Raw genomic sequence first — 27,146 nt, 5'->3', positions numbered from 1 at the left:
AGACCATTGGACTAATGAGGAGATCAAAGAAGAAATTAAAAAATTTTTTGAATTGAACGACAAGGAGGACACCAATATCCTAAATGTATGGGATGCAGCAAAAGCAGTAATAAGAGGAAAATATATAGCAATAGAAGCTCACATCAAGAAACAAGAAAGAACGCAAAGAAACAACCTAATCTCGAAGCTCAAAGATCTAGAAAAAGAACAACAAGAAAACCCCAAAACCAGTAGAAGAAAAGAAATAATAAAAACCAAAGCAGAAATAAATGAAATTGAAACTAAAAAAACAATCCAAAAGATCAATGAAACCAAGAGCTGGTTCTTTGAAAAAATCAATAAAATAGACAAACCCCTAGCCAGGCTCACAAAGGAAAAAAGGGAGAAAGCACAAATAAACAGGATCATCAATGAAAGAGGAGAAATCACAACGGACACAGCAGAAATCAAAAGAATAATCAGTAACTACTATGAACAGTTATATGGAAACAAGTTTAACAATCTAGAGGAGATGGACAAATTCCTACAACTCTACAATCACCCAAAGCTAGATAAAGAAGAAATAGAACACCTAAACAGACCAATTACAATTAGCGAAATTGAAATGGTAATCAAAAACCTCCCCAAAAACAAAAGCCCAGGACCTGATGGATTTACAAATGAATTCTACCAAACATTCAGAGACGAATTAGTGCCTATCCTTCACAAACTCTTCCAAAAAATTGAGAAGGAAGGGACAATACCAAACACGTTCTATGAAGCCAACATTACACTAATACCAAAACCGAACAAGGACAACACAAAAAAGGAAAACTACAGGCCAATCTCCCTAATGAACACTGATGCAAAAATCCTCAATAAAATTTTAGCTATCAGAATCCAACAATGTATCCATAAGATAATTCACCACGACCAAGTTGGATTCATTCCAGGGGCACAAGGATGGTTTAACATCCGAAAATCAATCAACGTTATCCAACACATCAACAAAAAGAAATATAAAAACCATATGATAATATCAATAGATGCTGAGAAAGCTTTCGACAAAGTGCAACACCCATTCATGATAAAAGCCCTTGAAGTTCTTGGGATACAAGGAACATACCTCAACATCATAAAGGCCATCTATGACAAGCCAACAGCCAGTATCATTCTCAATGGTGAAAAGCTGAAAGCAATTCCATTAAGATCTGGAACAAGACAAGGATGTCCACTCTCACCATTGCTTTTCAATATAATACTGGAAGTCCTAGCCAGGGCAATAAGACAAGAGAAAGACATCCAAGGAATCCAAATAGGAAAAGAAGAAGTCAAACTATCACTATTTGCAGACGATATGATATTATACATAGAGAACCCCAAAAACTCCACAGAAAAGCTAATTCAACTCATCAATCAGTTCAGTAAAGTGGCAGGATACAAAATCAACACGCAAAAGTCAGTAGCCTTCCTATACACAAACAATAAATCTGAAGAAGAAGAAATCAAAAAGACCATCCCTTTTGTTATTGAAACAAAAAAAATCAAATATTTGGGAATAAATCTAACAAAAGAGGTAAAGGACCTATACAAAGAAAACTATAAAACACTGTTAAAAGAAATAGAAGAAGACACAAAGAAATGGAGAGACATCCCCTGCTCATGGATTGGAAGAATAAACATTATTAAAATGGCCATCCTTCCAAAAGCAATATACAGATTCAATGCTATTCCAATCAAAATTTCAATGTCATTCTTCAAAGAAATAGAACAATTATTGATGAAATTCATATGGAATCACAAAAAACCCCGAATAGCCAAAGCTCTCCTGAAAAAAAAAGAAGGGAATGGAGGCATCAGACTCCCAGACTTCAAACTATACTACAAAGCCATAATCATCAAAACTGCATGGTATTGGAACAAGAACAGACATACAGACCAATGGAATCGAATAGAAAATCCAGAAATAAACCCACCGATTTATGGTCAACTAATCTTTGACAAAGGAGCAAAGACTATGCATTGGAGCAAAGAAAGTTTGTTCAATAAATGGTGCTGGGAAAACTGGGTCGCTACATGCAAAAGAATGAAGCTTGACCACCACCTCACACCATACACAAAAATCAACTCAAAATGGATTAAAGAACTAGACATAAGACCTGAAACCATAAAATATATAGAAGGAAATATAGGCGAAACACTACGTGATTTGCACATCAAAGACATCTTTACAGACACATCACCCAAAGCAGTGATAGTGAAGGCAAAGATAAACAGCTGGGACTATATCAAATTAAAGAGCTTTTGCACAGCAAAAGAGACAATAACAAAAACAAAGAGAAACCCCACCAACTGGGAGAACATTTTTGCACCCAACAATAATGATAAAGGACTGATCACAAAAATCTGCAAAGAGCTGATGAGACTCAACAACAACAAAGAAAATAATCCAGTCAAAAAATGGGCAGAAGAGCTTAAAAGAATCTTCTCTGAAGAGGAAATGCAAATGGCCAACAGGCATATGAAAAAATGTTCAACATCACTTGTCATCAGGGAAATGCAAATCAAAACTACCATGAGATACCATCTTACACCAGTGAGAATGGCACATATTAAAAAAACTAGCAACAACAAATGTTGGCGAGGGTGTGGAGAAAAAGGAACTCTTCTGCACTGTTGGTGGGAGTGCAAACTGGTCCAACCACTGTGGAAAGCTGTGTGGAGATTTCTGGACCTACTAAACATAGAGCTTCCATATGACCCAGCAATTCCACTCCTAGGTATTTACCCAAAGGACACAGAAACATCAATTCCAAAGAACACCTGCACCCCTATGTTTATAGCAGCACTGTTTACAATAGCTAAGCTTTGGAAACAACCCAAATGCCCAAAAATAGATGACTGGATCAAGAAGATGTGGTACATATATACCATGGAATATTACTCAGCATTCAAAAAAGATAAACACATGCAATTTGCTGCAACATGGATGGCGCTGGAAGGGATCATGCTCAGCGAAATAAGCCAAAAAGAAAAAGAAAAATACCGGATGGTCTCACTCATAGCAGGAATCTAGAAAACTTAAATAAGGGACCAGGAAAATGAATAACTATAAGAAAGTGAAAATCAAAATCAACAAAAAACTATGAACCAGAGACACTTTTACGGGAGCGGGGGCGGGAGGGGAGGTATTGGGGTCAGAATGGGGGGCTGCAATTGTATGGGGAATATAACAATAAAATTTATAAAAAAAAAAAAATTAAAAACAAAAACAACAAAAAAAAAAAAACAAAAAAAAAATAAATAAATGAAATAGGCCAGACACAAAAGGAAAAAAAAAAAAAAAAAAAAAAAGAAAGAGAAAGTAGAGATATTCGATTGAGCAGACAAAGCCTATTATCATCTCACACTGGAGGTTAGGCATGGAACATGAAATCAATTGGCTACACATATAAGTTGCTCTGCAATCAATCATATTAAGCTGCTTGTCCCTCTAAAGTATACAGATGTAAAGATTTGCTCATAGTTGTGAAAAATTACTAAATTTAAATAGAGAATTTACTGCAGTAAATTTGTATAGCGCTAGACGTTAGAGGCAGCAGTTCAATGTAACCCATCCTGAATAAAGCTGTCGTTACTAAAGATAATACCAAGGCATTAGGTGAAGCAAATGAGGCTCCATGAAATGCTCTAGAGCCAGCATGTAACTGGAAGACTAAAAGATAAAATAAAATACAACAATTTTTTTTTTACAAATTTCTAACTCCATAGTATGGATCAAATGCAGAAGAAGGTAGATGAAATCATCTATGTATATATATACTTTTTTTTTTTTTTGGAATTTATCCTAATGAGCAAAGGTACAGAGAAGTATGTTGAATTTCCAACTAAACACCCAAGAGACTGAAGTGTTAAGCTCTGAATTGTGTAGATTACCAGCCTAGCTGTAGGAAAACTGACACAGTTCAGCCTGATGATGTCTTCAGAGGATTTTCAAGTGAAGAGTAATGCAGTTATCATTTTTGAAAATAAAATGCAGTACCATAAAATTATAAAAATTTGCCCAAGCTTCAAAAAAGTGTCTGTATCAATCTGAGCCATAAAAGAAATAAATGGAAATCTTCTAAAAGTAATGCTGGGCCTCCCCTGGTGGAGCAGCGGTTGAGCACTGCTCTGCGAAGCTGCGAAGCTGCCCGTAACCTCTGCAGTGCCTGTTCAATCCCTGGCCACAAGCGAGGGTCCCACAAGGTGAGACAAACCTCTCCTGCCATGCCCGCTGCTCCTCTCAGCAGTGTATTTCGTCAGTCTGCCTGTTCTGTTCCCCACTCTGGCTCTGGTGAATCTGCTCATCCTCCCGCGCTTCTGACTGTTTCCAGTACTAGTATAAATGAATAAATAAATCTTAAATTTTTTTTAAATTAAAAAAAATAAAAGTAATGCTATTGAAATTTTAAAGCAAGGCTAGGACCAATGCATTTAAGCCTACATTGATTTGTTTCCCTTTCATATATATATAAATTGGCCTATGAAAATTTCATAATGTAAAGAGATTATGTTATTAATAATTTTACAGAAAAATGACTTCTCAGCATTCCAAAGACATTTCAAAAGATGCCTGAATTATATTGTCATTTCTAAATTCAATATGAAGCAATTGATGAAAATAGGTAAAGCGATTTGACAAATACAGAAATTGTTACAATTTCCTTATGAAAATCCTAGAAAAGCTGGAATCCAATATTAGTTTCAGGAGGTTATAAAATAAAAATGTGGTTGTAGATTACAAAATAAAATAATATAGAATATCATTATAATATTACAGCTATAAATGATAGGTAACAGCAGCAATAGCAGCAGACATATCTTTATCATAGTGAATGTTCTTTGTTTTTGAGCATTACTTTCTAGTACACTAAGCTCATATTATATATACATTCAGTTGTTTATGTTTTGGCCCTCGGTGGGGGCAGGTATTATCTATGTCACAACCTCTGGCTGCAAATAGTAACCTCTTCTATGAGGAGTCATAGTTGATCGAGCTTGATTCTCAGTACTAATTAAGATCTACCTGCTTACATTATTTATTTGTTCTTGCTGTTGTCCACATTATCCCATTAGATCTTTTAATATATTAATCATAAATATTTCATATTCTTTAACAATTACAAAATTTATGTCACATGTGAGTTTGCTTTGAATCTTTCCTTTTTCTCCCCTTCCTGATTTTTTTGCTTTTGTTCATTCCTTCTAATTTTTTTTAAAGATTTATTTTATTTATTTATGCATAAGAGTAGGGGTGTAGGCCAGAGGTGCAGGTGGTGGGGCATGGGGCAGATGTAAGATGATTCACCAGAGACAGAGTGGGGAGCAGAACAGACAGACTGACTGAAATACACTGCTAAGGGCGAGACAGGACAGGTCTGCTGAGGCATGTGGACCAGCCCCTGACCAGGGAATTGAACTCCTTGCTGCAGTGGCTGCCGGTAGCTTCATAGTACTGAGACTTAAACCCTTGTGCCACCTGGGAGGGCCCCTTCTAATTTTTTTGAAAGCCAGACATATTTTAGTTTTTAAAAAATGTCAAAATAGTTTTTAATGGGAGGTTTCATGTTAATCTAGCTATAATTTGGGCTGTGTTTAGTGTTTGCTATAGTTTTAGGTGCCAGGAATTTCAAATTTCTGTTATACTTGCTTTTGTTTTCCTTCTTGACTTTGGAATTTTATAAATACTCTAGCCTAGAGAGAATCTGCCTCTTGCAACACTTTCAACTACAATCTGCTTTTATTTTACTGGTGCCCTGTTTATATGGTAGACAAATATAGGATATAGCAAATGCTTTATTATCTTCCGCTTAAATCTCAGTCTTTTAGTAGGTCCTTGTACTTGGACTAAAATTCTCAAAGATGTTTCCCTATTGGTATATTTTTTTTAACACTCTCACTCTAGAGAAGGAGAGAGAGAGGAATGCCCTTTCTCAGTTGGCGATGACTCTGGTAAAATCCTTTTTCCTGGACAGTTGGCCTTTGTTATAGAAAATGATCTCAACATATTTCAGAGTGATTACTTTTTCCCTCTTCACCAATATCATAAGGGGATCTTTCTTGAATCTTTAGTATGAGCATCCATTAGGATTCCTGGAGGTAAAACCAGGAAACTACAGCTGGCAGTAGTTTTTCAAAATACTCTACAGTCTCTAGTGAGTCATCAAAATTACCATTTATGTGTTGCTACCAATTTATGACGTTAGTAGCTTCTTCCCTGGAAAAGTATTACCTGTGACTCTCTGAATTTACCTCAATCTCCAGATTTCAAAGAAATGTTTCCCTTCAAACCTCACTTCTCTGAAAAGTCCAGGGAAAGTCATTGTTTTTCAGTATATTCAGTTTTGTTCTGTTTTGTTTTGTTTTGTTTTGCCATAAGGAGACAGTGACAACTTCCAAACTTATTACATGTCTAAACTGAAATTGGAACTCATGGCCAACTAACTTTGGAAAGAGTGTAAAATAGTTCAATAGAGAAAAGATTGACTTTTCAAATTATGGTGATACAGCAAGTGGAAATTTATTTGCAAAATATAAATCTTGACCTAAGTATTACATATTTCAAAAAAATTATTCAAAATGTACCAGTACTTTAATGGAAAAGTTAAAATTATCAATTTCTTGGAGAAAAACATAGAAAAAATTCACCATTATCTAAAGCTAGACAAAGAATTCTTGACATCTGAAGTATTCACAAAGTAAAAAAATACAAACTGATCAACATCAAAGTTGAGAAAGTTCGCTCTTAAAAGGATCAAAAGAAAAGTTGGAAACTATAATTTTCAAACAAAATATCCCTTAAATGACTACTGTCTTGAGTATATAACAAAATTTCAAAGCATAACATAAAAAAAAAATCTAATATAAAAAATGGACTCAAAAGTCATGAAAACATATTTCACTGAAGAAATATATATATATATATATATATATATATATATATCAGATAGGCAGATGAAAAGACATTCTACATCATTAGTCATTAGGGATATGCAAATGAAAGAGATAATTGATGTCACTGCACACATATCAGGATGTCTAAAATAAAATGATAACAACTAAAAATGCTCATGAGAATCTAGGGAAAGTAGATCACTCATGCATGGCACAGCAGCTTTTGAAAATATTTTTGAATTTTCTTTAAAAGACATACAGTTTCATAGAACCTAGCAATTGCATACCTAAGTTTTCATTTCAGAAAAATAAAACTTATTATGTTCGTAAGTGCATGAAACTTGTACACTAATATTTATAAAATATTTATTTATAATAACTCAAATTGGAAACAACCCAAATCTTGGCCTCAATACATAGAACATTCATTCAGAGACATTAAGGAGAGAGACTGAGGGAGTAGGGAGAAGGGAAGGTCGAGAACCAGGCTGTGCGAGTGGGAGGAAGACCCTTGGAGTGTGGTGGAGGACTGTGGGTCCTGTGGTGGTGGGAAATCTATGATAACTGCACCTGAGAGCAGAAATCCTATAATGTGAAAAAATACACAAGGATGTTTAAAAAAGAAAGAGAGCAATGAGGAAGGGAGGAAGGAAGGACATATACTCCCTGAAGATATCCTTCAACTTTCAGTAGGTCATTAGCTAAACAAACTGTGGTACATCCCTACCATGGAATTCTTCCTAGTCAAACAAAAAAGAAAGAAAGAAAGAAGAGGGAGAGAGAGAGAGAGAGAGAAAGAGAGAGGAAGGAAGGAAGGAAGGAAGGAAGGAAGGAAGGAAGGAAGGAAGGAAGGAAGGAAGGAAGGAAGGAAGGAAGGAAGGAAGGAAGGAAGGAAGGAAGGAAGGAAGGAAGGAAGGAAGGAAGGAAGGAAAGAAAACTATTGGGCCTCCCCAGTGGCGCAACACTTCAGCGCTGGGCTGCGAAGCTGCCCGCAGCCTCTGCAGTGCTGGTTCAATCCCCGGCTGCCGGGCGACAGTCCCACATGGCGCGCACACCTCTCCTGCCGCGCCCGCTGCTCCCCCTCAGCAGTGTACTTTGTCAGTCAGTCTGCCTGTTCTGCTCTCCGCTCTGGCTCTGGTGAATTCTCTCACCCTCCCGCGCTTCTGACTGTACCCTGTGCTTGTATAAATAAATAAATCTTTAAAAAAATAAAAATTAAAAAAAAGAAAGAAAACTATTGAGGAATACAAAACCTGACTACCTGACTGAATGTCCAGAAAACTGCTGAATGAAAAAAACAAAAAAGCTAATACCTAGTAAGTTAACTACTCTATTATTCCATTGATACAACACTTGAAATGACCAATTATATAAAATGTTAAAAATGGACAACAGATGACAAGAATTAAGAATGGAGTGGGAGCAGAAGTGAACTGGTATGGTTATGGAATGGCTACATGAGGGTTACCACAGTGGTGGGAAGGTTCTGTGTCTTGAGTATATCACTCTAAATATTCTATTTGTAACTTTTTGTTATCATTTCACAAGATGTTATCAGTGGGGAGGATGGAGTAAGGGTGTGATAGGATGTCTTATTTCCCACAACCTCAAATGATCTACAACTATTTTAAAAATTTTTCTAATAAAATTATTTTTCACTATCACTTTTATTTCTGCCTTTGAATAAAGGATTCATTGGCTTCAGATGGGAAATGGCAACGATGAGTTTTCTAGTATACTTTTTTATATAAAATGAAATTAATATATCCAATCCCAGACAAGCCTATAATTTTTCTATTTTACAATGAGTATAGTTAAAACTTGAAAAGGTATTTAGTAAAACAGTTTTGTTTTGTTTTTTACCTCATTGATTCAAGCATTTATATTTTTACAGACCTTTCTTTACAGATGTTACAGGATGTTATCACTTCTTAGGATTTCAAGTGAAGCTTGTAGAATAAAATTCTTTTCTAAGTCATAATCTACAAAAAAAGGGCATATACTATTATCAGTTATGAATAGTGCTTCCCATATCAATAACTTACAAGAGTGTTATTTGGATATTGCTTTTTAGAATATACAATTACTTATTTGTCATGTATTTTTTACCCAGAGGCACATATGAATCTGAATTTCTTTACATAAGTCAAGTTATGCAAATACTCTTTAGACCACATGGGTGATTATATTTCTCAGTCATAAAATTGCCTTCAGGCATTAGGTCAATCATCTTGCATGGAAAATTTTCTTGTGATTTAGAGGAGGCATCACATCTGTTTCTTTGCCTAAACCCAAGAGGCAGTGGCTATATTAAATAAAATACATTTAAATTATTGAAAGTCAGAAAATTTCCCAGTGTAGTACTTCCCACAGTCTGAGACATTTTTCATTTTTTATTTAAATGTAAATTCTATTAACCTAAACACAGAATCACGTGAGCCTGTTACTTTGCCAGTTTGAACACAATCAGTCATTCTATACTGTAAGTCAACTCACAGATAGTAATTTAGTCCCAAACCTATATTTGATAGAGAGGGAAGTTGAGAGTGAGAGTTTACGCAACTTGCCCAAAGCCACATAGTAGGCAGAGTAGAAAGAGAACTATATTGAAGGAAGGAGGCAGTTTACACTTTTAATAAGGTACATTGCAGAAATGTTCACATCTCTTTATACCATAAAAGTAAATATTAAAAGGAACTCTTGCTGCTCATCATTTCACGATGATTCAGATTTCATTTCATTCAGAAATGGATCCTAAAATTCCATAACATCACATTCGAATCCCCTTTGATGTAGTTCTGTGGTGCTCTTATGTGGAAATCCAGTATATTAAACAGTTTTTGAAGGGCTACTTTGCTCACCTCTGCAGACTTCATCAGACAAGTCCTTGAGGGAGATTCCATGAAATCCTTGGTTCTCCCCTGAGCTCAATTTGAAAATTACTGATCTGTATTACTAAGCAATAAAAAAGAAGATTAAAACTCAGCCTTAATAAAGGCAATGAAGATGCATTCTATGAAGATGTAGCTTAAAATAATATAGGTTAACAGAGACTTTGATGACTGGGATCCAGAGCACAGTTCATTTATTTTTACTGGCCTGTCCAAGGACTACCGTAGGACTCAGCAACGTGTCAAAGATATGCAAACCAATTGGAAAGACTTGTTCTTTCTTTGGCTTATGGGCCTGCAGAAGATATAGGATAGGATTTAACAGGAGATCAGATTGTAGAATATGCCCTACCCTTCAAAAAGATCTCACCATATGTACTTAATCTTCCCTAATCTCTTTAAATGTAAGTACCATTCTGTGCTATAAGATAAATAATTGCATTATGTTTATTTGTTGAAAAGTGGTTTTCCTTTATAAGATCCATGTAACAGAAAGTTTTTCAAATCCTAGAGATACCCCCACACTTGCCATGAATATCATCTGAAATGCCAAATGCTTATAGCGTGATAAGCCTTGCTTGAAGCCAAATTTCTAACTAGTTAAGAAAATACAAGATAATATATGGCAAAGCAATATATAAAGCATTAATCCCTAGCAGTAAGGGTTGAGAATATATGTGCTTCAGAGATTTATAAACTTTGGAAAAACAGGGTCTAAATATTGATTCATTGGACAGTGTCAAATTTTATCAGGTCATTTATTCATTAATTTGCTATTTATTAAGCAAATATTTTTGTGTCAAATACTGAATGCAAAATAATATATTTACTTATTTCTCATCCTCAGAGTAACTCAGAGTTTGTGGGGATGGAGATTTGGAAACCCTAAAAGATTACTGCAGTGTAGTGAAGTTAGTACTATAATAGGGAAAGGATAATTTGTTAGAAGGACAGAATAAAGTAGTTATGCTACCCAAGATTGAGAATGGGTCATTTTTCCAGAGGAAGGGAGATCTATACTGGGAACAGGAGACAATGAATTTTCAACAAAAAAGTTAATTTTGGATAATATCTAGGTAAAGATAATCTGAAAGGAAAAATAATTCACTCATGTAATTTGAAAAATGAATAACATGTAGATTTATCTATCTGAAGTAAGAATTATCTCATAAACAAATACATAGGTGACCACCGTCTATAAAACGGTATGACATGTTTTATTTTTTTAATTGGGCATTGTTGACAACATTGTATAAATTTCAGGTGTACAGATTGTTATTTTGACATCTGTATATACTACATTGTATGTTTTAATATATTAAATATTAAAATATGTTTATTTAGCTATTTGGTATATAACATGTTTAACAAATTGATTTCTCCTTCAGAAAATCACTGAAGGAAAGATCATTCAGATCTAATGTTTCCAAAATAAAAAACAAAACTTTAAATTATACAAAGCACAAAAATATGAAATCTAATTAAGTAATGACACATTTACAAGTGCTCTATAATAATACAATGAGTTCCAGAGACCTAGTTTGTGTTAATATCTCTGCTTTTTCTTTACACAATACACAACTAAACAGTTTTCAAAAGAAACATTTGATGGTGAGATTTATGTAAATTACTTTATTCAGTTTCAATTAACTTGCTTCAGCAATTTAAGCAGCTAATTTGATTAGCTAAAAATGTTTCCTTCAGTAGAATTTATGAAAACTTTAAATCATTTCCCCATTGTAAAATGGCTTTACTGATTGGTAGAACTCCATGAGGTATTTCTTTAATTTTAAAAAGATTTATTTTTGTGTGCATTAGAGTCAAGTCATATATTATGTGATTAAAGCTCTTGACATTCTATATGTGCTACATAGTTTATAAATTACATCGTTTTTAGAGATTATAGCAATAGAATCATAATGCCTGACACCTTTCACCTTTGGTTAAAAAATTGAATTTGATCTATTAAGTCTGAAATAAAAGGAAAAAAGAAAACTTTTTTCCCAAAGGTTATGTATTGAATTTATGCTTATGAAACACTTTTGGTAACTGTTGCTTTCATTTAAAAAGAAAAATGATTAACAGAAAAGCTCCAACTTATGTTGAAAGCAACATATTATCTTAGACAATAAAATAAAATCTGGGACCTCCCTGGTGGCGCAGTGGTTGAGCGCTGGGCTGCAAATCTGCCCGCAGTCTCTGCAGCACCAGTTCGATCCCCGGCCACCGGCGAGGTTCCCACCTGGCACGCAGACCTCTCCTGCCGCCCGCTGCTCCCCTCAGCAGTGTGCTTCGTCAGTCTGCCTATTCTGCTTCCCTCTCTGGCTCTGGTGAATTCTCTCACCCTCCTGCTCTTCTGACTGTACCTAGTGCTTGTAAAAATAAATAAATAAATCTTTTTAAAAAATTAAAATAAAATCCAAAACTGTATCAAAACGTGTGGTTTTCTTTGGACACTGAAATAAGACCTTTCATTGGAAAGTGCAATTGGCATGAGCAAGGTTTTGATCAACAGTTCATAATCTATAGATTGTCAGTACTGTTCTGCAGGTGCATGTAATAAAGACTGAATAGAGCAAAATAGACTCCAGTCAGCTTTATGAGAAACTTATAAATCATATTTTGAAAACCATTCTATCACTTGACCTAGTACAATAACTTTGTTTCACTTTTCTTCCTCCTGTGTTCCTTTGCTTTTTTTTTTCTTTTTAAAATAATTTTATTTTTAGTGATACTGGCAGTGTCATAATCTTTTTTTTTTTTTGCCATCAGACTCATCATGAACTCATTCCCAGGCCTGTCAATTCTCTGAAATGTGCACAATTGAAATTTGTACATGTCACTAAGTAGTATGAAGCAAGTGGGAAGAAGCAAGCGGATAAGAAAACACGTGAGGGTGATCTGAAGAAATGACCCTTCCAGGAAAATGACTTATCCTAAAAATGTAAATCCCCAAAATGCACAATGTACACAGAAAGTTGAAACAAAGCAGGAAAAAAAATGACTGATGGTTCTTGCCAGCATTAAAAACTTATACTTTAGATATAGTAAATATACAAGCATATTGATCAACTCATTAAGCATTTACTTGCAAGTTAAAAATCACTTTTCCTGAGCTTGTTGAAAATGACATTTTGAAATGTCACTGACGTCATTTAGTTGATTTCAAATTATATTTTTCTAATGATCTGAGCCATTTGTCCGCTAGGAGTTTTAACGTATGCTCTATTCAACCTACAAAAGAGTGATTCCAGAAGGTGATGTTAATAACTTGCACAAGGTATAACATAACATAAATAACAGAGTTTTTGTACTTCATGTGCTTTGACACTTTGCCTAACAATGTAACCATACAACCATGCAACACACACACACACACACACACACACCATCAAGGAAATCTGACAGTGGCATTTGAAGGGCTAAGCAGTCATGATGGAGGACAAGAGATCAGGGAAATGAAAACTAAGAACTTCAAAACAGGGAGCAAATCCAAAGAAGAGTAATCCAGCTTATTCGTAGTTGATCAAAAGAGAAATATGAGTCAAAATCACAGAACTTCAAAATTAATCACAGCCTCAATTGCCAAACAAAGATTCATGAACTAAATATATAGTTGCTGTTTGAAACTAGTGAGCCTTCAGGTGGTTTGTTATAAACAGCACATAACTGACAGAATAAACATATAATTGTGGAAAAGACTGCAGTTTCCTAGCCAATATCTATTAACAGTTTACAAAAGAAATCTGAGTTTAATGGATAACTTCTCAAAATAAAAAGACTGCTTTGCCAAACTTCTTTGCATCTAGGGCTAACCAGAACTAAGTTTAAGATTGTATTGGAAGTCCTTGCTAGAGCAATTAGGCAAAGGAAAGAAATAAAAGGAATACAAATTGGAAAAGAAGTAAAGCTATCATTTTTTTTTTTTGCAGATGCATGATAATATGCATAAAATTCTTCTCTTTTTTATAACTAGGATATACAAAGATTATTGGTGCCTTGGGCCAAATGATGACATTATTTTGCAGATGGGTAATGGGTAGGTAAGTAGATGTTGAATGGATGGGTAGATAGGTAGATAGGTAGATAGATAAGACAGACAGATTAGATACAATTTCATTCTGAGAAATACCATTAAACTCATAAATATCAAAAATTCTAAAGGAGTGTTACAATTATGATAACTGAGACTTGGCTAGAAGGAGAAATATTGACTATTAAATGTCCTGAAGAATATTATATACTACCTGACTTCTAATTTAACATCATACTATTCAAATTATTCAAATTATATATTTTAACTCAAATCTTTTTATACAGAATATTTTGTAGCTCACTGGTTAAGAACATGGTCATTGGTATTCAAAACCTGGTTTTAAATTATGATGCTACCACTTAATTAATGTATGACTTCATTAAATTTCTTCAGCAGATAAAAATAATGCTTGTTTCATGGAATTTTTGTGTGGATAAAACACAATAATCCATGCAAAGTAATCATGAACACTTTTCAGGTAGTGTTGAGTGCTCAGTGACAACTATTAACAGTCCAGTTACTATTGCTATCACCACTCCTACATGAAATCTAAGTGTTGAACTATAGCTTCTCAAATTATCCTGACAGATGTACAAAAGTAAAGTCATAACTCTCTGTGTTTACAAGTCAGGGTTATGCCTAAAGAATGACAACTGTCCAGGCAAAGTCAAATCAATGCTTTTCATATTTGTGAATTTTAACTGACAAAAACTGCATTTAAAATAACATTAAGACCCCAACAATTTTTGTTTTATTTCCTCTGATATGTTTATATCATAATAAACATAAGAACAAACTCCTAGAAAACTCCCCATGTTGAGAAACTGATTATTCAAGTTTAAAGTAACACATATGTGGAAGATTATCAAAGACAATGCCTCATGGCTTAAAATTTATTTCATTAGGATATTATTTATAAATAAACATGACATACAAGATTAATAAAACAGGAGCAGGTAATGAAAAGGCATACATTTCTTAGATTGCATTTGATTTTGCTCATTGAATTTACCAAATATTCTAAAAAATGTAAAAAAAAAATAAGAGGATGGAAGAAAATAAAGATATTAGGAATACTATTCATTACCTGCGAAAAATTCTTAAAATTGAAGTTTAACTTTAAGCTCACAGCATAAGAAATGATTGCAAGAGATTTTTGAAATAAATTTACTTAGTGTTTTTAATTCCATTGTAATTGTTAGGGGGAAAGGATGTCCTGAGCTAATTCCCTACAGGCTTTGTGGACTCCACCCCCACTCCAGACCAAAGCCATCAAGATATTGGGAAAGACAAATCCCGTCACCACCAAAGGGAAGGTGGCTGGAACCTGAGGGTGGAGTTAAGCAGCCAGGTTGGGTATAAACACCAGACACGTGGGCCTTGGGGTCTCCCTCTTCCTGGCTTCACAGCTGGTGGCTCACCGCCAGCTCTCAGAGTGCCATTTGGGATTCCAGATCAGCGGATCGAGTAGGACACATTTAAGACTTTATCTACCATTTTTCTCCCTGAGTTGTATAGTTTCTCATTTCCCCTTCCCTTGTGAATAAATCTTTTATTAACCTTTTGTGTGTGCCTGCAGTGGAGTATTAATAAGTCCCTTTAAAAGCGCGGGTGAGGACCCACAGTCAGGCAACCCGTTTTGTATCGGGGCTGCCCTGTAACAGTTTCATGTGACTAAAAAGTCCCCAGTGGCGCAGCGGTTGAGCGCTGGATTGTGAAGCTGCCCGCAACCTCTGCAGCACCAGTTTGATCCCCAGCCACCGGACAAGGGTCCCACATGGCACGCAGACCTCTCCTGCCATGCCCACTGCTCCCCTCAGGAGTGTGCTTCATCAGTCTGCCTGTTCTGCTCTCCGCTCTGGCTCTGGTGAATTCTCTCACCCTCCCGCACTTCTGACTATACCCTAGTGCTTGTATAAATAAATAAATAAATCTTTAAAAGAAAATGAAAGAAAAATGGATAGTATGTTTCCTATTAGGTACTTCTTCCCAAATATTTTGTTGAGTTACTTGTACATTTTTCAGTGGAAGGAGAAATATTTCTTCTAATCTCTTTCCAAGAAGTGGGAAGCCTCTTATTTTACTTCCTCTTGAGGTGTTCTACTTAGAGTTAAGATTAAATTATAAAGCTATAACCTTATTTACTTAGTGTTGTCCCTTCCTTTTCTGCCTTATGTATGGATAACTGTTTCCTGGATCAGAATGTCTATATTTTATATTTTTAGGCTTCTGCTCCAGATGTAGGTTTTTCTAATACTAACACTCTTACAAGTTCTGTTAGGGGGAAATGATGTCCTGAGTTAATCCCATACAGGCTTTGTGGACTCCACCCCCACTCCAGACTAAAGCCATCAAGACATTGGGAAAGACAAATCCCATCACCACCAAAGGGAGGGTGGCTGGGACCTGAGGGTGGAGTTGGGCAGCCAGGTTGGATATAAAAACCAAACACGTGGGCCTTGGGGTCTCTCTCTCTCTGGCTCGCGATTGCTCACCTACTGGCTTCACGGCTCCTGGCTTGCAGCCAGCTCTCAGAGCGCCATTTTGGGAATCCTGATCGGCGGATTGGGTAGGACTCATTTAAAACTTTGTCTCCCACTTTTCTCCCAGAGCTGTACATTTCCTCATTTCCCCTTCCCTTGTAAATAAACCTTTTATTAACCTTTCACGTGTGCCTGCAGTAGAGCATTGATCAGTCCTTTTAAGCGCGCGGGTGAGGTCCCACAGTCAGGCACCCCGTTTTGTATCGGGGTTGCTCTACAACAGTTCTAACTTGTGTTTTTTCTTCCTAGTGAGAAAAATGAACTCAATCATATTTTGGTCTGCCAAAACATATATTTTATTTTTTAATTTTTTAAAGATTTAGTTTCTTTATGCATACAAGAGCTGGGATGTAGGCCAGAGGTGTGGGGGGTTAAGATTATTCACCTGTTGTGGGGAACACAACAGGCAGATTGACTGAAATATATTGCTGAGGGGAGCAACAGGAGATACAGGAGAGGTCTGCTGTGCCACCTGCGTTAGCTCCCTAACCGAGGATGGAACTCGTGCTGCAGATAGCTTGATAGTGTTGAGACTTAACCCCATGTGCTACCAGGGAGGGTGAACATCTATTATTTTAAATAAGGTAACCATTCTTAGGTCATTCTATTATATGTTCAACACATAGAACACAAACCTAGACTCTACTGTGAATTTCTCATATCTTTTGTGATCTTTCGGAGACCCTATCCTTATCACTTTGCTTTATTTTGTAAGCTATAATTTCTTTTCCATCTTAAAAATACTTTAATTATCTTTATAATCTTGCCATACAAATATGCCCAAATTGTATCTAACCATCTATTTTATTCAGAGCATTAAAAAAAAAGTCCACAACAGCTTGTATTAAATGCTTCCTATTACAGCTAAAAATGTGTGTCTTTTATGTCTTGTAGTTTGATATATGCCTTGCTTGCTACCTTCTGCTGGATTATTCTTGCTCCAACATCCTCTTTGACCCAATGAAATTAAAATACTTTCTATTTTTTCTCTTGGTTTCATATTTTAAAGCAAGGATCAAAATGCTTTCCGTAAAAGGTTAGATAATAAATATTTCACACTTTATGGCCCATGCGATCTCTGTCACAATTATTCTGCTATTGTAGCAGGCAGGCCACCATAGATATATTTTAAAAAATGAGTGTGGCTATGATCAAAAACAACTAAAAGAATCAGGTCTGATTTGGCCTATGGACTGTAGAATGCAGACCCCATTTTAAACCATTTATTTATAAATATCTCCTCATGTAATCTAGCCTTGAACTCTCAACCTTCTGTGTCATTTTAGGGATATGTTCAGCTTCAGGCAAACAACTGTCTACACCATCTCTCAAAAGAGAACTCTGCATCTCTCAAAAGGTCTAAATTAGCAAAAAGATTTTTTCCCCCAGAAGAAGTAGTAGCATCAGTGGACTGGCTCAAAATTCCATTGTGTGTGCAGATGTATCCCTCTCCTTTGAGATCTTAGCATTGACTCTTTGTCCTCATGTCACAAGATGGATTATGCAGCACAGAGCATCAGCATCATGTCAGCTTTTTATGTAAGAAGAAGGTGAAAGGGTAAGGTCATCAGAAAACAAGGTTGTCTAGCTGAATCTGCCTAATGTTTAAAGTGATTTCCAGAATCTCTAATTAAAGATTTCTGTTTACATATCATAGGTGGGAACTGAATCACATGGAAACTTTAATTACAAAAGCAAAAAAAATGTATTTTACATTATATAATTATAATTATATGAACTATAGGAATCACTTATATGAATTTATACCTTGAACCTTAATTCCTTCAAGTGAAAAGAAGAAAATACTTAACAAAGATGCAGCTAGCAGTGAGTGCTGCATTTCTTCTAGAGAAAGAAATGTTGTTTTACATATCAGTTTACCTTCTTTTGTATTTCACTCACATCCCCACTGTTTCTAATCAGACATGATCTTCAAAACTACTTTTTCTTAAACTAACCTCATTTACAAAGAGGCTCTGATTATATCTGCTATTTAAAACTTTTTTCCCGATATTGGGCTTTTACATTACTTTGTGCCATTTTGCATTTGGAATACTCTTATTTTCTTCTCTTAATGACAAAGATGAAATATCCTTCTCAGTTATGATGTTCTATGTTGGCCTAGAAGAATGAAAAACTTACAGTTTCTTGCTTTATCCTGAATATAATTTAAGCCTGGTAAAGAAAAAGAGAATTTAAGGGAGCCAATATATATCTGTCCATACATATAAGTACTATTTATTTGAAAGTCCCCAAACTTTTTATTTTTATTCATGCATTAAAGTATAATTGTTGTTGAGGTTTTTGGAGTCTGTGACTTTGGAGTGCTTGGTCCTTGGGTTCACTCTGGGAAAGGTTTCACCAGAGCTCCCCTTTCAGTGACACGCAGCAAGTTCCCCAGGTGAGTTTCTCCACAAGACAGAGACGGTAGTTATAGTTAAGAGCAGGTTTATTAGAAAATGGATAGGACAGTAAAAGACAGTTGCATAGACACAAGCGGGCAGGAAGACGTACTCCAGAAGGGACATGTTTGCTAAGGGAGGCCTGCATGGTTGCAGGCGGGCGGCCTTGACAGGTCACTGGCAGGCAGGAAGGCTGCTGCCCTGTAGAGGGAGAGAATTGGTGAAAAGAGGCACCTGCATAGTCACAGGTGGGCAGTGGGATTGTAACAGGGTGGGACCCAGGAAAGGGGGAGGTTTCAGGTTTCCTTCCCTACCCAAAAGGACGGTGGAGCTGAGCAGGGAGGAGAAGCTGCAGAGGAGACTGAGGAAGGAAGGAAGCAGGATGGAGAGCATCCATCCTGGAGACCTGGAGGAGGCACATGGAGCTGAGATACACATGAAGAAACTGCGCCTGCCTTTTGGTCGCAGACTGGTTGACAGAGATGTGGGTGACAGACCTATGGGGAGGTAACAACGACGGTTTTGTCTTGATTTTGATTTTGCTCTTTTCCCTCCAGACTTGTCTGGTTGTTTCTGATCCTTTTCTGTGGGTCCCCACTGAAGGATGTATTAGACTTGGGGCAGGCTTTGGGGCCTTGCTCAGGGTCAATCCCATTTGGATGGAGTTTTACCCACGAGGGGACGGATAACTTTGGGTGCTTGATTTAGAAACTGTATTCTTTGTCTTTTCTGTATTGTTCACTAATTGTATTAAAGTTCCTTCCCACAATAGTCTCAGTTGTTTTGTGTTGATGTGGTAGATGACAGAACCTATTTAGAGCAGGCAGGTTTGTGGGGTCTAGCCTGCCCTTCTCCCTGCCCTGTAACAGGATAGCTGCCAGGGCCTGTGCAGCAACTGCTTTGATATAGTCCTTTTCTCTTTGGGTGGGGCTCACTCCTCAGTGGAGTGGCCTGTTTGTTGCTGATTTTGGATAACTAGGCAAAACTAGAAAGGGATCAGAGATTCTAGGGTGGGCCTAATCTCCATGTCTTTACCCTCAGGTCTGTGCTCCACTCCTTAAAGCAGTCTGATCCTGCTTGGGTCTCAGACTTTGTGATAAGGCACTGGTGCCTAAGGGTCCAACCTCTACAGCTGGGTTAATGGAAGGTCTGCTGATGTTTTCAAAAGCACTGTCAATTAACCAGAGGAGAACAAGGTGTTACCAAGAAGGTACAACACACCTACAGATCTCAGGGAAAAAGCCATCAACATGTATTCTACAAAGCAAGCTGCATACCTTGAGATAAAAAACTTAAGCTCTCTTTTTGAAACACCAAAATAATAATTAAAATTTTCCAAAAAGAAGCACTTGTGTTATAGGACAGGGAGAGGGGCAGCCCAAGCCCCGCAAACCTGCCTATTCTAAATGGGTTTCCACCCTTCCTTGGGTGGGGCAGGGAACCTGGAACCTCCCCCTTTCCTGGGGACCACCCTGTTACACTTGAATATTTAAAAATGAGAGTAGACATAGATAAACAAAGATAAAATTCACATTGGAAATTTGGTTCTGGTACAGGTATAGACATTACAGATCAAAAGAACAGATGGAGTCTGGAAAAACATGCAATTTATAGTTAATGTACAGAAAGTCACTTTTCAAATGAGTGAGGATATTATGGTTTAATGAGAAATTTTGTTAAATAAACAAAGGGACTATTTCAGGGGAAAGAGTAAATTGGCATCCTTACCTTGCATTAAATATCAGCATAAATTAGGATAGATTAATAGATTAATGTCATAACAATATTTGAAGACATTATGGGCAATCTAGGGAAGAAAATCAAAAGGAAACCCATGGCACAAAGTATGATACAAAAGTAAAAAATCATAAAAGATGTAGTAAGTGAGAAGTTTTGTTACAGGGCAGGGAGAGGGGCAGCCCAGACCCCACAAACCTGCCTATTCTAAATGGGTTCTGTCATCTGCTGCATCAACACAAAACATATGAGACTTTAATGGGAAGAAACTTTAATACAATTAGGAAACAGTACAGGAAAGGCAAAGAATCTAGTTTCTAAATCAAGCACCCAAAGGTACCCGTCCCCTCATGGGTAAAAGCCCATCCAAATGGGATTGGCCCAGAAAAAGGCCCCAAAGCCTGCCACAAGACTAAAGCATCTTAGAATGGGGACCCACAGAAAAGGATCATAAACAACCAGACAAGTCTGGAGGGAAAAGAGCAAAATCAAAATCAAGACAAAACCGCCATTGTCAACTCCCCACATGTCTCTCACCCACATCTGTGTCAACCAGTCCATGACCAAAAGGCAAGTGTACTTTCTTCATGTGTCTTCGGCTCCATGTGCCTCCTCCAGGACTCCTTCTAGCTCTCTATTCTGATTTCTTCCTTCCTCTGTCCCTTCTGCTGCTTCCTCTCTCCCTGCTCAGCTCCACCCTCCTTTTGGGTGGGGAAGGAAACCTGGAACCTCCCTTTTCTGGGGACCACCCTGTTACAGTTTGACTAGATTATATTTACATAAAATATATATATGTGTGTGTACACACATACACACATATATAACATTGCAAAATCTATCATATACAAAGTAAAAAGACAAAAGATAAGTTGGGAGCTATTGAAAGTTATATCCTCAGTAAAGAAGTATCAATAGTATATTGAATATATAAAATATTCCTACATATACCACAAAATCCCAAGTGAAAGTGCATAGCTCAGTTCAGATAAAAGGGAATATAAATGACTCAAACATATAAACAAAGCCCAATTTCAATCGTGATTTAAAAAAATGCAAATTAACCCGCATTAAGAAAACAAAGTATTTTTAATTGACAAATTTTTAAAGAAAAGAAATAATAGACTATTGTGTTTCAAGTGTGTAAAGAAACAAGTATAGCTATTGTAGTTAGGAGAGTATTGTAGTTAGGAGAGTAGTTGTAGTTGGTAGAATAGCAATGGTAAGAAATCTGATGATCTAAGAAAGACAGGAGTGCAAACTTCTTTTAACTGGTAATTCATTTCTTGAAACTTATCCTGTGAATATATTTATGCTTGTGTGAAATTACTTATCAATAACTGTTTTAATAGTTTGAAAAGTATCTAAAATATGTGGCAATACTTAAATAAATCCTATATGGTCATATGTAATAAACTGCATTTGATAAATACGTGCTATTTAAAAAATAAACTCTTCATGAGCTGACAAATAACGAATACATTTGTGTGCTTAAGCCGGGGGGAAAAGCAGAATGCAGAGTAGATCATAGTAAGTCATAATTTTTAGAAACAAAAGCAGAAAAATTCCACAGACATGTACACGTTTGCTTGAAATTGCATAAAATATCTGATAGCAGATATTTTGCAGCTAGTCAGCAGCTCTGAAAGAAGATATTCAGCAGCTATGAAGGCACACTAGTAGCACAAGGGCATGATTTGCTTCCAGGAACAGGAACTGAATAACGAGGCAATGGAGTGAGCATCTGGTATTTTAGGACTAATATCTTTGTGCTTTTAAACTGTGCACAAAGCAAATATATCATCTCATTAAAAACATTTTAAAAAACAATTTAGGAAGTGTTTCAGATTGGTAACCAGAAGGCATATCAGCTGTTTAATATTGACTAGCCATGCGTTGACCAGTATTGCCTCCTCTGATTCATTGGGCAAAAAAGTAGTTGGAAGGGAAGGTCTCCAAGTTTCCACCTGTGTATGCGATTAGACCTCACGGTGGTAAGGGGTGGTGGCAGTTTGCTGGAGGAACTGAGTCCTTTGAATCTTAGATGAGGCAGAAAACAGCATGAGTGTCATTGACAGTTTCAGGCACATGAAATGTCAGCTTGTCCAGAAGCACCAGGCTCTCCTTTGATAGCCACACAGAAGAGAGCAAGAAGGTGTGATTTTTATGAGCACTGAATTTTAACAGTTACTTAACTGACAAGTAGAGATGAGGATCGTGTTTTGACAACTGATATTCACAATTGTCAATGAGTGCTAAAGCAAGCAAAGTGATAGGGTTAGATGAAAAAGGATCCCTTTCCCTAGTCATCCAAATAGATCGAGTGGGACGAAAACCTTTTTCTTTGATCTCATCTAACAATTGGATGTAGAGACAGACACAGAAATCTCCCTTATCTCCACCCCACAATCATATTTACTTTTTCTAAGGAGAATATTCAGAAAATTCTGAATACTTTTCTTAGTAAATAAAGTAAGGTTTTCTGCCTAGGTAATTGTTGGATCCTTTTTTATTTTTAAAATTCACATACTAAGTTAAAGACTTTCTTAGAGTCAAACTTGGCTAGTATGTAGGACTTCAAAGGGGCTCTTCTATTTTCAAATTTGTCCCCTTAACCAGTCCTGATAAGTATCGTTCTGTCATGCTCCCGGTTTAGCTCTGAGGGGCTCATTCTCAGGCAAACAGTACTAGCAAATGTTGGAATTCTGTATTTACCTCCAATCCTTCATGGATTTCTACTTCTTTCCCATTATCTCCCTTTCTGATATCTTTCTTGAACATTTCTCTAAGTATCTGCCATGAATGATATTTCTTATACCTCTGACCCCTTGCTCCAGTATAAATCTATGAATAATAGCCTTAAACTTTTTAGCTATTTCCCCTGTGTCTGAAATAATCATGGTCTTCATTGCTGCTCCTCCTCCTTGCTCATATGTGTTTGAGGGCTAAAGATAATTATGAACTCTTCTAATTGTTTGCCTAATTAATTTCTTAGCTCCTTTATCAGTTACCTAATTGGCAAATCAGTTTATCAATTTAGTCTTAGTATTCCGTTTTTCTTATTTTTGGCTCCCAATTTGCTCTGTGATTTTCACTTAAATTCTGACTCCTAGTTTATGCTTTCACTGCTGACCTCTAGGAGTAGGCCTGCAAATTTAATTTATGAACTAAACCTCTCACTCCTGATACTGACTGGAGTCCCCCTGATCCTGACATTTAAATATTTCTATTATGTCATTAAGACAAACACTAGTATCAGCTTTCTATTGTTAAGTCACAAAATTAGCAGCTAAAAGTAATAATGTATGTCGTATTCTGATCCTATAGTCAGTCTTGGGACATGGCCTAACTGAATCTATTCAGAGCCTCTCAAGCTGCAATAATGAAGTTGATCAAGACAGAAATCACCTGAGGAAGAGTTCTCATCTTGTTGGTAAATTAATTATATCGCAACTGTAGAAATTCAGGTTGTTTTGCTCCTCCCAAAAACAATTGGAGAATTTCTTTGACTTTATAGAGGAACCCAGCCCCTCATTTACTTTGATAAATTTTTATTGTGGTAACATTTGTCTATAAGATTATGTAATTTCAGGTATACAGCACTATAATTCTATGTTTGTAAACTCTGTATTATGGTTATTGCCAGAAGTCTAATTTCCATCCCTCACCTTTACTCATTTTACCCAGTCCCAAGCCCCTTCCTGACTGGTGACCATCAGACTGCTCTCTGTATCTTAGAGTATGTCACTATGTTTAATTTAGTGTGTTTTCTTTAGGTGCCACATCTAAGTGGAATATACACAAATGCTGGCTTGGCTGGGTAGACCTACCCAGGATAATCTCCCATTAGATTAACTCAAAGTCAACTGACTAGGGTTCTTGGTTTCTTCAAAATAGCTTTACCTTTGCCATACAATTCAGTTATAGAATTAGTTCCCTCCATAGCCATTTTTTCTTTTATAGTTTTATTACAGTATAACTCACTTGCAATCAGGTATTCACATTTTTGTACCTTTTTTAAATTTATTATTATTATTATTTTATTTTTTTTACATCACTGTTCATTTTTAAACAATATTTGCTTCCCCCACCCCCTCAGGTGTAGTCCCCATAGAGTTTCCTTCACCGCTGCACCTGTGCACCATCACCTCAGTCCCCTGTGCTCCTCCCTCCCTCCCTCTGATGCCTCTCCCTCCTCCTCCCCTGCAGGATGTCTCTGATTTATAATTGTCCCATTTTGCTTTGTTGTGTTTTGTACTGTTATTATTTTTTTACAGTGATGTCTTTTTTTTTAATTTATTTAAAGATTTATTTATTTATTTATATGAGAACCAGAGTACAGGCCAGATGGCGGGAGGGTGAGAGGATTCACCAGAGACAGAGCGGGGAACAGAACAAGCAGACTGACAAAATACACTGCTGAGGGGAGCAGAGCACGCGGCAGGAGGGGTCTGCACGCCATGTGGGACCCTCTCCAGCCGGCTGGCAATGAACCGGCGCTGCAGAGGCTGCGGACAGCTTCACAGCGCTGAGCTCAATCGTCTGTGCCACCAGGGGAGGCCCTACACTGATGTCTTATTTGGTTCCCATATATTCCTGCTGTGAGTGAAACCATCCGATATTTTTCTTTTTCCTTCTGGCTTATGTCACTGAGCATAATTCCTTCTAGCTTCATCCACGTTGCAGCGAATGGCATGAGTTTATCTTTTTTAATTGCTGAATAATATTTCATTGTGTATATATATATATATGGCACATCTTCTTGATCCAGTCATCTGTTTTTGGGCATTTGGGTTGTTTTCAGGTTTTACCTATTGTAAATAGTGCTGCAATAAATATAGGTGTACAGGTGTTCTTTTGAATCAATGTTTTTGTGTCCTTTGGGTAGATCTTGAGGAGTGGAATTGCTGAGTCATATGGTAGCTCAATTTTTAGTAGACTGAGGAACCTCCAGACAGCTTTCCATAGTGGTTGGACAAGTTTGCACTCCCACCAGCAATGTAGGAGAGTTCCTTTTTCACCACATCCTCGCCAACATTTGTCGTTGCTTGTTTTTTTGATATGTGCCATTCTTACTGGTGTAAGGTGGTATCTCAGTGTGGTTTTAATTTGCATTTTCCTGATTATCAGGGATGTTGAACATTTTTTCATATGCCTGTTGGCCATTTGCATTTCCTCTTTGGAGAAATGTTGTTTAAGTTCTTCTGCCCATCTCTTGAGTAGATTGTTTATTTTGTTTTTGTTGAGGTTGGGTAAGTTCTTTGTATATCTTTGTGATCAGTCCCTTATCAGTTGACTGGAGTGCAAAGATTTTTTCCCAATCAGTGGGGTGTCTCTCTGTTTTGGTTAATGTCCTTTTGCTGTGCAGAAGCCTTTCAGTTTGATGTAATCTGAGATGTTTATCTTTTCTTAAGGTGTGGTTGTTATGCACAGGCATAGAGCAATCTCAATAAAAATCCCAGGATGTCTTTATCACAATTAAAAGATTCATTTATTTTTTAAATAAGGAAAGGTAAAATACCTATGTTAGCCAAAATATCGTAAGCATTTCACATAAACTTGATTTGAAATATTTTGACTTTTTAATATAAACAAAAATAACTAAATGAGCTAAGTCACTAGAAAGCAGATGGTGCTATAAAGAAAATTGGTCCAGTATTGCTCCAAAATGCATAAAGTATGTTTGTTTTCTAGGAGTACTGATACTCCTTATGACTTTATCCATGATAGTTTTAGAATAGGAATAACATGAGATGGCATATAAGAATATGCCCATATAAGAATATGCCCATGTCTATAGTTACAGGCAAAATTTAAGGAACTGTTTTTACCCATCAAAATTCCATGCCTATCAGAACACCAGACATACTTTCTTCTTAGGTCTTTGTGCTGAATGTACTCACTTATCACCAGAGAAAATTAAAACCTCACCTCCCAACCAGACCAGGTACCTTCCCTGTTCTGCTTCACTCTTTCTTATTCTTCTATATTTTAACTTCTAACATCTACCTAATTTACAAATTTTGTATTTATCATTTATTATGTATTTCCCATATTAGCATGGCAGAAATCTCATTTTGTTCCCTGATTTATCCCAAACACCATCAACAGTGTCTGACATATGTAATTCCATAACAAATATTTGATGGATACTAGATAAATGAATAAGTCTATTTTCAAGTGGGTATGTTACTAAAATACCTCCTACAATTTTGCATATTTATAATTAAAACCATATATTCAAGGGGTAATTCATAATGATGAATTTTATATTAACATGCAAATTAATTGTAAGTGATTATATTCAATATTAAGATATTGAAACATGAAATGTTGTACCTTCTTGTTTGCATGTTATTAGTTTGTACATCCAGAAGTTTTTCTTTAAAAAACATGGTTATTTACTATGTGATGAGTCAGCTTGGTAGAGATATGGAAGGCATTTGGGACTGGAAATGTGAGGTCAAGATTTGGACTTTTCTCTGATATCCATGACTATTCCCTTCACCAGGTTGGACCTCATAGCATTTAGCAGAATACCTAGTATGAGACCTGTTCGTTGGGTAAATAATTTAATACATGAATGCTTCCTCTTCAAAAAATGAGGAGAGTAACTATAGTTGGT

This window comes from Talpa europaea, assembly GCF_964194135.1.
Source record: "Talpa europaea genome assembly, chromosome: 5".
NCBI lineage: Eukaryota > Metazoa > Chordata > Mammalia > Eulipotyphla > Talpidae > Talpa > Talpa europaea.
Note: the sequence above shows the minus strand (reverse complement) of the source record.